The sequence below is a fragment of the Equus przewalskii genome, chromosome 1 (assembly GCF_037783145.1).
Source record: "Equus przewalskii isolate Varuska chromosome 1, EquPr2, whole genome shotgun sequence".
NCBI lineage: Eukaryota > Metazoa > Chordata > Mammalia > Perissodactyla > Equidae > Equus > Equus przewalskii.
Window position 1 is genome coordinate 43,372,036 of NC_091831.1, and position 12,501 is coordinate 43,384,536.

The following is a 12,501-nucleotide window of genomic DNA, read 5'->3' on the forward strand; positions in this document are numbered from 1 at the left end:
TAATAGTTTTTTCATTCGATTTTTGATGTAGATTTTTACTTTAATACAATTGCAGCCATAGAACATGTTTATGTGACTTCCATCATTCAGAATATATCGGGGCTTGCTTTATGGCCTAGAGTAAGGTTTGGCATTTTTATTTTTCTGTAAGGACCAAATAGTACATGTTTTAGGCTTTGTGGGCAAGATGGTTTCTCTTCCAACTAACTCAGCTTTTCTGTTTTAGCAAACACATCAGTGAATGAACATTGTTGTGTTTCGATAAAACTTTACCCACATTGCAGGTGGCTGGCCAGATTTGGCCTCCAGGCTGTAGTTTGCTGACCTCTGCCTTACAGCATAGAATGTATTGTAAACTGACTACCTTTAGCAGCTTGAATGTGAAAGAGAAACAAACTTATGTTGAGTTCTGTAATTTGTTCTTAATATAATTCTAATAACCTTGTAGTCTATTTTAAGGGATGTGTTTTTTTGTTGTTGTTTGTACAATATGCATTTTACTTTCAGCACGAAACACTTAATTTTACTCTCCTATTTTCAGTCTAACCCACAGAAGTAGGAACAAATAACTGAACCAGACCATGCCAATTCAAGCATTCCATCTACTTCCTTGATTGATTCGCAGAGGGTCACCTGAACAGAGTCACCTAATGAGACACAATGCAGGACTTTTGCTGGATGCATGGGAAGGAGAACTTCTCTTTCTAGTTGGGTTGTTAAACTGTGTGAATGTGAGCCTAGGGCTACTGGTAGGCACCTTGGCAATGCAAAATCTGAAAATGAATTCAACACACGGGAAGCAGAGTTGGAGCAGAGCTGTTGGAGAGACAGGAACAGATTATTTGTTGCTTACCTGAGCCTGAATCTAGCCATGCCTGAATCTGGGTAGTCCTGGACTTTGATTACCAGATCCACTAAGCCCCACTCTCTGCTTATCAAGTGTGTCTGTTTAATCAAGTTCATTTAGTCATTTATAACAGCAAGATTCCTGGAACATAGGTCTTTACAAACTGTATCATATATATAATCTCTTATTTTAATTCTCAAAACAATCTCATGATTTAGGTAGTATAATGACTGTGTTTTATTGAATTTTTCCTTCTAGCAATGCTTAGCACAATCTCTTGAAGAAAGCAGGTGTCTTGAAGAAAAAAAAAATGTCTGCTAAAATGAGGTAGAATAAAGGAAGTGATTGGCTACCACAAAAAATGAACAGATTTTATTCAGGCCGACCAGAACTTTTAAAGTGACATCTCATGTCTCCTTTGGAGCATTCCTATAAATTCCTGTAAGTGCTGCCATTGCTCCGTTCACTCTGAGGATGCTTCTTGGGAATTGTCTTCACAGACTGCAGCTTTGTCGTTGGTGTTGTTACTGTGGTTCCTGTTTTATACTCAGTCATGATTAACCTTCATCTTATGAAGGATAAATTAATCTATATAAATAGCCAAAATTAATGGGACAAAGTTTGGTAATGAAGGAAAAAGGCTGATAGGCTGAGTTGGGAGAAAAGGAGTAGATGAGATTACCTTTTACAAAGTACCTACTATGTGCTGCTGCATCCTCTGATGTACACTATGCTTACACACCTGCTAATATTTATTGAGCACCTGCTTTGGCCCAGATTCAGTATAAAAATCTAGCAAGTAGACATTAGTATCATCCACATCCATATCCTAAATTACACATATTTCCTGTGGCCTCACAATCATTATGTGCCAGAGGCACCGGTCAAAATCAAGGCTGACTGTGACTCCAAAGACTGAGGTTTACCTTTCCACCATTCTGTGTCTCTGCAATTAATTTTAGTTTTTAAGCCAGAGTCTAACCACAGAATAAGGAGGCTTCTTTTCTCCTGAGTAATGCCAGGTTTATTGGGAAAGCAAAAAATTAGCAGAATGCATGTGGTTCCCAGGCTCTTATCACAGGAAGGGGAGCTGGGTGCAACTGGATGCCCCTTGGGAAGTGCTCCAGCAGAGGAAGCCACCTTTCTCACTGTGCAACTTTTCATATTGATTGGGAGGGAGTAGGAGTACCCTCACTGAGCATGTGACAACGGGAGATTTCTGATTATGAGAAATGTTTGAAAAAGCCGGTGACCAGAGCTCAGATGTCATTACTTAGAGCATTTGCAAATCAGCACCAGTGCCCTCTAGTCCATTTGCTGCCCTTCAGCTGAGTCATCTCAAGAGTAGAAGGAGAGTTGAAACAAAGGCCAAAGGATTTACAAAGGGTTTGTCCCTCTCCAGTACATGTGTGGCTTCCTGAGGTGACTACAGAATTTGAATATGTGTTTGCCTTATTCTCCCTTTAGTTCTTCATCTTACCTCCTATTTTATTCTCCATCCATGAGAGCATATTTCTGGTTTGCTGGTCTGGGGCTCTGACTGTTTTGGGCTCCATTCAGCTTCCCCAAGGGGACAGGGATTGATACCAGGACATCTGTGACCCAGTATGTCTCTGCCCAGAGACTGGGAAATCCTGATTTGCATTTGGTGGGAGTGGCAGGGCTCCAATGGGCACAGATTTTTCTAGCCTGGTGCCCACTTTGAAGCAAGGTTCAGTTTTGTGTAGCCCCTAAATAGATCCAAATTCCTCCCCAATTAATGAGAAATGAATAACTGATCAAGGATTTGTGGATAAAGATTCACAAGTCACAATTCAGCTAACAGTTCATTGGCTATATCATTAGAACACTGTTTTTGTATCCCTAGACAACTTATTTTTCATTTTCTCTATATTATTCCCTCTCAAAGACTATCAGAATGGCCTCCAGGGGCCTAATTGTCTTATCTCTTACCATATGAGCACTCCACTCAGAAAAACTGAAACCGCTCAAATTGTGCCAATCTGTTGTTCTCAAAGCCGGCACCTTGTGGAGAGTCAGCGAATCCCTCTACCTCTGCAAAGGAAGTTCTTTGCTGTTTTTGATCCTTGGTGCTATGTTTCTTAGCTTGTCTGGGCAGAGGCCCCCTCCTTGTGACAATGTTCCTCTCTTTCTTGCATACATCAAGCCCTCAACTATTAGCTGGGTTGCATCCTGTGCTCCAGGCCAGCTAGATGAGCTAATAGATATTGGACTTGGAAAGATCACTGGGGTTGAAAGGCAGGAAACAGAGACTTACCATCACTACTTCATCATTTCTGTGATCCCTCCAGAGACAGTACCAGACCTGTGAAATTGCAGGTGATTTAGAAAGGAAATTTCCAAGGCCCACTTCAGGCTTATAACAAATATTAACATATCTGCAATTTAAGATAGCACATGCTTCACAATTCTTTTTACATTGTTTTGGAAAGTACCTTACCAAAATTAGGATGGAACATCATCTAGTAACAGATGAGGATGATTATTTACTTATTTCAACAAATCAAATTTCTGGAGAGATCTCTCTGCACACAATACAACACTACAGGCTGATCACAATATAGTTTGTATGATGACAGAAAAAAATTCAACCTTTCCTTTTTGTCTTTTTTCTACCTTTGTGCAGAGAAAGTACAAATAGAGGTTACATCTGCCTTATCACCTTTAGTCAGGTATTTGCTTTCTTTCTAGGAAAACAGAAACATCAAATAAAAATAATAAAGATCAAAACTAATGTAGAAAATTGTCTTTATCGACACTTTGATAAGAAAATAAGAAGTTAGTCAAATTTCCAACCTCATGATATAACTAAATATTCCCTGTGAATTTCATTCCCCTTTTGATTAAAAGGATATTAAACAGGTAAGCATATTTCCTGTAGTCTTATGGAGCCATTCAGTAGTAAATAATTTGTGCTGAAGTGGGAAAGGCACATAAAGGAATCACTTTTTGATGTGAGAAAGAATAATTTTGTACTTGCAGAAAGAATATGACTTTCAAATACTTGAAATTACAGTACAAAATAAACCCTAAGAGGCCAAAAATGCTGTTTTCAATAACCATAGCAATCACCTTCCATCCGTACAATAAAATCAATATTCCTTTTGGTAACAATGTATTTTTTTGCAATTAATCTATATTCTCAATTACATATACATAAAACTGAATGGTTTCTGAATACCTAATTAAATCATTCCTTGTTTGATATATCATCATGCCAGAAAACTTAGAAATATCAATATCTTTTTGTGAGGCATATGGAAAATAGCAGCGTAAAATCTTTTGTGACCCTAAATAAATATTATTTGTATGTGTCTGTGTGTACATATGTATTCCCAAATGCATTATAGTAACTTATTTTCAAAAGTTAGGAGTAGGGTAGAGAATGTATCATCACTCTTATTCAAAAGAAAATATGAGAACTCTGTTACAATTCATAAAAACATTTTTAAAAAACTTCTATGGAATACATATTAGACGCAGCTGTCAGATTTCAACGACAGCTTCATGCCATTAATTAAGATGATGTAGATGAACTGAACGGGATAACCAATGTAAATTACTGGCAAAAGAGAATAAGATGAGTGCTTTCTAGTGCTTGCTTACAGTCAAAGCTGCCTAGATGGCTTACATTTAAGGACTTGGCAAGTTCGTGAAAATATGAGCCTTATTTGCACTCTGTACGTAAGTGAATACCTTGGAAACCAGTAAGAGGTGGCAGATTTTAGAACTTTGCTTTACTGTAGAACGGTACTCTCTGCCAATCAGATCATGATCAATTTTGTCTCTGAACCATTCATTTAGCCTTTACAGATGCGCGATGCTGCTCCTTAGAAGGTTCCTAGAAAGAACACAAGAATGGATGAGGACACAATCGCTCTGGCTGGAGACATTCCTTTGATGACATGTCAGTTTGTTCTTGTCCTCTACAAAATGACAGAATATGAAGATTTGTGTGTAGTAATAAATTAGTAGTTTTTGCTTCTTATGTAAAGTTTTTATTTTTATAAAAATGTTCTAAAATGGACTTGATTTTAGGTTACTTTTTAAATTAAGAAAATATTTTCATATAAGCTTGGCAACACTATTGATTTTTTTCTTAAACCTGCCTTTGTATAGACAGGAAAATAGTAAACTCAGTTTTGTACATCTTACCTGCAAGGGATTGCACGTCATTCCTGGTGTAATATTTTGTTGTTTATTTCCTGTCATTTATGCTCCAAAATAGACTCACAAGTTCTTTATCAAAACATCCTTGGACATCAGGTTTCAACTCTGCCATGAAAAGAGCTTGGAAGTCACTAACGCCATCCTTACAACAAGAAAAAAGCTAAATGCACCCAAAAATCAACAACTTTATTTGAACTCATTAGAGAATTGAAACCATAGGGCAAACTGCCACTTCAAAATCAAGAGGGTCAGATGAATAGAGAGAAACACAGTTTACAGCAGTTTACAGGGAGTAGAAACCCTGAAGCCACAAACTGGGAGGAACACTTACATGGTGATTTTGATGAATTGCTGGAGGCTGCATGGGGGTTAGTTCGAGAATAAGAAAATCCTGAGAGCTACAGTTTTAGGAGGGCCTCTGAGTATTCAGAGGTTTTACCTCAAGGAACCCTCCCAAGTTCTCTTGGTAAATAGCCAAGAAAAATCAACTCCTGTCTTTGTGGGGAGGGAAAGCAGGGCAGAGAAAGCAACCATGTTGAAATGTGAAATATGCAGTTTGTTCTCTCTATCAAAGCTCCACTCTCCAGTGAGAAAGACTTTACTGGATCTGTGCCCAGAGGATCTGAGGGCCCTGATACTTGCCTGCCCTCCTTTGCTCCTCCTGCATGGTATCCTTTGCTTTTATTAAGTCTTAGGTAAGTGGTAAATATAGTCTGTGAAGTCTTGTAATGATCTGATGTTGAAATTGTTATAAAAACAGATATTTTTCTGTCGAGCCAATTGGAGGTTCCCAGCCTCTCAAGATGTGCAAACTGGTGAAATCTTTGTGCAGGCAAACCATTACAATCATTTGGAGAGATTCAAATGGAGATTTTGGAGCCTCATCAGAACCAGAATCAGAGCTCCAGGGCAGAGCGTGGGAACTTGTATTTGTGGAACTCTGGCCAGCTGATGCTGAGGATCACGCAGGTTTGGGAGCCCCTTACCTAAACCCTGGGAGCTCCTCAGTCATCATAAAGCTCTATCAAGGGCCCTAGATAGCAGGAATGTGTCCTGTCTGCAGGAAGAAATCATCCAACTCACATGGGTAAAAAGTACAGTGTAAATAAATTGAAACCAAAGAAAAGGTTGCATTAAGCTGTTGCTACATATTGTCTTTTAAACTTTAGCATTAAATTGCTTGGAAAGCTATAAATGTTTACAAATCTTGCAGTCAGCCTCCAGATGTATTATTACAAATATTGTCCAAACCAGTAGAAAAGAACAGCAGTTACTGTACGATGATCATACCTGGAAACCAGGAAAAGGATTGAGGCTGGGAGACAATAGTCTATACACATTTTTAGAGCCACCATGACTGTCCCAGGCTTGCTGATGTCAGCAGTGACCCAGAAATGGTTTGGGGATTTTTTTCCCCATCATGGCAGTGAGCTATGCTTTCAGAAACCAGCTGTCAGGGGCATTTATGCCACCACCGAGAATGGGTCAGACATTTCTAAAATGACTTTTTCAGAGATAACATTTGATTTTCTTTCAAGTTTAAATGGTATCCTGAAAAGATGTTTCCATTTATTTATTTTTTACTTCCTTTCGGGCTGAGCTGAGCAAACAGACAAGGGAGAAGTAGGGCAGTCAGGTGTGAGTGATGTGTGATTAGAGCCCAGACTCTACTCTGGACCACAGACTGTCCTAGTATGGCCACTTCTTTTTGTGGGACCCTGGACAAGTTCTTTATCCTCTTTGTGTCGTTAATATCTCATCTTCAGGCTACGAAGAACAATATTTCCTTTTGTTTTAAGGATTAAATGAGCTAAAATGTAAAGTGTTGAAATGAAAGCAATAGTAATTATTTAGTAGTTACATACTTCGTTGCTCTTTTAGCTCAGTGTTGGCTGTTGTAATAATTGATGCAGCCTCTTCTACACTCAACCACAACCAGTCTGCCTTCTGCCTCCTCTCCAAACCACCTAGCCCAGAGGAACAAACAATTGACCTGGGGCCAAAGTGCCCTAGGCCATACAAGATGTATCTGGAACCAATTCCAAAGAAACCGTGAAGACAGAGGGCAAAACAGTAACAAAACTGGCAGAGAAAAAATATTCAGTCCTTAAGGACACATTGATTGCAACATTTGTAGCTTACTGAGAAATTTAATGTAAAAGGTTTTTCTGTTTTTTTAAGACATGGCTAAGAATAACAACAACAGCTTTTTTTTTTTTTTTCCCAAGGAAAGATTCGCCCTGAGTGAATTTACAGATGTTAATCTATTGCCAATCATCCTCTTTTTTTTTCCTCCCCAAAGTCCCAGTGCATGGTTGTATATTCTAGCTATAAGTCCCTCTAGTTCTTCTGTGTGAGCCTTTGCCACAGCATGGTAACTGACAGATGGGTGGTATGGTTCCAAGAAATGAAATGAACCTGGGCTGCTAAAGCAGTGACGACGCTGAACTTCAACCACTAGACCATCAGGGCTGGCTCTGTAATGTTTAAAAGACAATATATACCAAATGCTTTTTCTTTGGTTTCAATTTATTATTTACACTGTACTTTTTACACATGTGGGTTGGACTATTTCTTCTAGTTTCTCTCTTAAGCAGTGGAAGTGCAAGAAATATTTTCTCTCATTGAGTTAGATGTGGATGTCTATGATTCTAGGACAGAAAATTGTTTTGGTCTTTATGTACAGGTAGAAAGGAAGAGGCTATTTTTGACTGAGGACTAAAATAAGATGCTCTAAGAGAAATAATTCCCAGTCAGGACTGAGGAACTAGTCTGTGGGGTTTGGGCAATAAATTGGGGTTGTAAAAACATGAGCTATACATGTTTGTATTTCAGATTCTGAGTTTAAATCTGAAGCCATAGGAAGAGCCAAAAGTGAAGTAATCATAGCCATTCTTCATAATTTACTCTAATTACGTATATCAGTCAGAGGCTTGGCAGGAAATAGACAGCTCACACAAAAGGTTTAAGTCAAGAGTGTTTTATTGAAGAAGGGCTGTATACAGAGGTGTGAGCAGGCTCTGAGGAATGGAAAAGGTGTGGTAAGGCATTCAACCTCCAGGACCAGGCAGATGGGGCAAGGAGAGAGGGCTCAGAGCCGTGAAAGCAGAGCCACCTGGTGGGAGCAGCTGCCCCTCCCAAACTGTGAGTGGGCAGGGAGCGAGTGCCCCGGTGTGTATTGGGGTGGAGGGGTGGGGAGTGGCAGAGTGGTGATGGGCACATTCTGGCTTCTTTTTCCTTCTGCTTTCTGACCCTCTGCCAGTCACCCTATTGGGCATACCCAACAAGAAGCCAGATGGTGAGGCAGCAACCCACATAGGGCACAGAGCAAGGCAGGGGGAGAAGAAATAACCCTCTCACACTGGTGAGACCCTTCTAAGGACGCTAGGTTCAAGGAAAGCTATACGATGCTGTGGTGTGGACACCCCTGCCCTGTGTATTTACCCCATTAGATATTTAGCTATGTTAATTAGAATTTAATCTAAGCTTTCATTAGAGATCTGTCTGCTGGGAGGAAATAGTCCAATCCACCCAGGTAAAAAGTATGGTATAAATGAACTGAATCCACAGAAAATGGTAGATTAAACACTTAATAAATCCTTCAAATTCAACGAAAAAAATTGCACCTAAATTCAAACTATTGTATTAAAATAAAGTGCTATCACCTCATTTATAGCTTGGAGCCCACCGTCTCACCTAATTTAGGGGGGACTTCAGTGGCAAAGAGAAACACTCTCTTTAAAAGCCAACATTCCTTTAGACGGTCTGGGGCGCCTTCAACAAGAGATTTTCTTGATAACACTTATCAATTAAATGGTCTTTCTTCTGGCCTTTTTGCGCATGGGACAGAATTGTTCTACTAAGTTAAAGACAAGGGAACTGTCATATAGAAGGGAAAAAGCAGAAATTTTGAAACTAGGAACTATAGGTTTCAAAACTTGTTACAAACTCCAGCACTCACTAAATATGTGGTCTTTGGCAAATTGTTTACAGTCTTATGATATCGGTATCTTTGTGAACAAAAATTAGGGAACAACTTTACTTCTAGGACTATGGTGAATATTAATTGAGATAAAGTGTATGAAAATGTCTACTACAGTGCCTGGATTAAATTGTACCTTGAAAATGCTAGTTTCCTTTTTTTCCTTCTATAAATACTTTCTGCTGCCCTTCCTTCGGCCCTCTGTCAGGTAATATATTTTAAATTGGAGCATGACATCACCTAAAATAGTGCCTGGCTCTGAGTAGATGCTTAATAACTATAATACTGTATTGAATTGAATCGGAACTTTGCCCTAAAGGAACCTATAGCATAATGGGGACAAACGTACGCACAGAAAATGTGCTCTACAAATGAGTAAGAAGAGAGTAAAAGCTGTAAGATCTTAGAATACACAGTCACTGCTGAGAGCTAACATAATAAAGCCCTCAAAAAGAGGTGGGGCTAAGACGGGGTTGACAAATGTAGGGGGGCATCTGAGCACACACCCAGGGTAGGGAAGATTAATCTATACTTGGGGAATTTCCTAAGCAGAAAAGCAGAGACCAGTAAGCAAGAGCATGTTCTGATGAGTTAATGAAAGAGACTGATTAGAAAGGAAGATTCATGAAATGAAGAGTAGGACTAGCTTGTTGCTAGGTATAAGTTGGTTTGGGGATGGCCTCAAATGCTTAGTCAAGCAGTTTGGATTTTATTCTAAATCACAGGAAAATATTGAAGGCCTTGAAACATTTAAGTGACAGAAGAAATAAGTGTTTTAGAAAAGTTAGTCTTGGGCAGAATTGATTGTGCTGAATTCCTAATGTACTGAAGTATATGTGTTAGGAGACTTTTGATAAAATCCCAGCCTTAGCTGAAAATATTTTGAATATTTCTTGTAAAGATATGTTTAAATCAGGAATGTATTGTTTCTTGTCAATATACACGAAATAGAAAGAGTCTAATGTTTTTAAGACATATTGATTAACGTGGAATTCTTCAAGACTCTTTTCTAGCCACTAGAGCTAAGGAGCTCATGGTGCAAAACGTGGACGGAGTTTGGGAGGAGAGAGAGGAGCTAGGACTTTGGCTGCTCTTCTCGTTCCCCATGGGTATTAGGATTTCCTGGAAATTAGAAAACTGTGCAAGATGTTGAAGAGTTTTGGCATCAAACACAACATGATTTCGTTTCTGACTCTTGTTTTCTGGCTGTGCTGTCTTGATGTAGTTGCCTGTCTTCGTTGAATGTCAGTTTCCTCATTGGTAAATAGAAGTAATTGTGCCTACTTCTCAGGGACATTGTATTAAATGAGATATATAAATATGTTAAATGAGATATATACATACCACAATACCTGACATATAGTAGTTGCTCAATTGATACTATTTAGTTTCTTTTGTTGGTAAAGGATGGTAGCAAAAGGAAGTGTCAGGTGTTGAACTATTCCCATAATGATGGTTTGGGCAAATTTTCATGATGACAGGTAATCGTTAACTATAATTATTTTTTTAAATCTGTGACAAAGAAGAGTGCAATTATATGGGTCAAGAAAGCTCTAGTTATCACTTTGTTCTTTGAATTCATTAAGCAGTGAACTGCCTCCATTCCCAATAACTATTCCATGGCTCCTACTCTGGCTAGAGGAAAGGGCATTGGTTCCGCCCACAGCACATTCATATCTTTTTAAATACAAAGTGTCTGGAGTGTAGTAGCTATTTTTCACCACTTCCTTGATTTTGAGAATAAGTTCAGGCTTATCATTTTCCAGCTGAGGAGCCCAGGATGAGAGATTTAGAGTCTTTATCATTATCACACGGGGATAGGAATGCTCAGCCTACTAAGCTGTGAGCCAAAGGCATCTTTTAGGGACAGAACATTTTGACGTGAATTATATTTTATGAAATATGAATTTCAGCACCAAAACACTGCAGTCCTCACTGTTAACCTCTAGTTGAAAGTTAATAAAATTCTTGCAACCGGCCAGACTGGTTGCAATATCTTATCTTATCTTCTCCAAATCAAAACAAAATTTCTCGTTTATAAAAGTCATGTGGAAATACTGCTGCCTATAACATGGGGCAGGCTCTAAAGACATTTGGTGTTCTGGAAGCCTATTTTATGGAGCCAAATTTAATCAGAATGTAGATCACACAAATGAATCATGACATTTAATGATTTAATTTATTGGAAACTAAGTTGGTTTTGAATGAGTGAGATTTAACGAATTTGTACAGTTGTTTCCAGAAATATTATTGTTTTCCATTACCCTAAGCAGCCCTGAATTGCCCTTGGCCATGGAAAGTAAAACCTTAATCAGGCCTATAGAGAAGAGCGCCTTCTTTCCAAACGTAGTTTTGCAGTCTTTGAACACTAGGTGGCAGAAGTGCTCTTGTTAAGGTTTGCGGCGCTGTCTAGGAGATCATCTTTATGCTGACAGCAATGATGAGCTCTCTTAATTAAATAGTCACCCATACACATAAAACCCACACAGGATGTTCTGATTGAAAGAGACATGTACTTCGTAATCCACGGGGAAGTTGTTTTTGCAATATCGATGGCTTGGCAGGGGATGGTTTTTACGAGGACTGCCTATTCATTTCAATAATGGAATACAGCCAGCTAGGGCTTCTGCACTCATTCATCAGTGGTGAGCATTTGGAAAAAAATAAAATCTAGATTAAACCCCGACAGAACATCATGTTTGCTACCAAAAGTCTCTGCTTATAAGTCTTGGTATCCAAGAAAACATTGACAGAAAAATAATTGACTGCATTTTTTTTCTCTCAAGATCAAGGAGAGAGAAATTAAATTACAGAATAGACCTTAGTAATGACCTAATAACCAGAAACTAGTTCCAAGTGGTCCTCTAACTGGACTTCAATATCTGTGTTGCTTTAAACAACTGCAAGTTTCTGGCCGCTACTCCAGCCACGAGTCAGAGTCCTTGGAAAATGTGCATTTGAAAAGCTGTTCAGGTGATTTCGAAGGACAGCCTTTCACCTTTGAGTAAGATTTGTAACTCTGGCATCAGAATCAGCCCTACATGTGTTAACTGCATGCCATGCCGGACTTCGAGAGCACTCAAAGGACCCAGGCTCCAAATCCAATCTCTCTCACAGGCTAACAATAAATACGAAAGTCTCCTCTGTGCTCCTTCTTTGTGTCACACTTGTGGATGAAAGTGTAACCGTCATGAAATGTAAGTCATTAACAGACTCTAGCTTTACAGATTCAAATAGTTCAGTAGACTTTCAAAAGCAATCACTACATCACTGGCTTAAAGCGCTGAGTTTATCAGGTCTGAGAAAGGTTTCAGATCTTGAATCCTCTTGAAAAATACTGGCCTGAGGAAGATGCGGCTTCGAAGTCACTAGTCACCCTGAGAGCAACATGGGAACAGAGGTGGGGAGTTATCAGGGAGAGCTCTCTTTCAGGGATTTGGAGGGTCTCCAAACCAGTCTTGGTTTGTTTCTCAACTTTGCC

General features: G+C 39.1%; 1 long non-coding RNA gene across 1 annotated transcript; it reads right to left on the reverse strand.

Annotated features, from left to right (window-relative positions):
• Positions 1-1,217: 1,217 nt before the first annotated feature.
• On the reverse strand, positions 1,218-4,703 carry LOC139085229 (uncharacterized). Its single transcript, XR_011543507.1, has 3 exons — positions 4,565-4,703; positions 3,126-3,173; positions 1,218-1,435 (listed from the first exon to the last, which is right to left on the reverse strand). It is a non-coding gene; the product is annotated as an uncharacterized lncRNA (long non-coding RNA).
• Between the last annotated feature and the right edge of the window lie 7,798 nt (positions 4,704-12,501).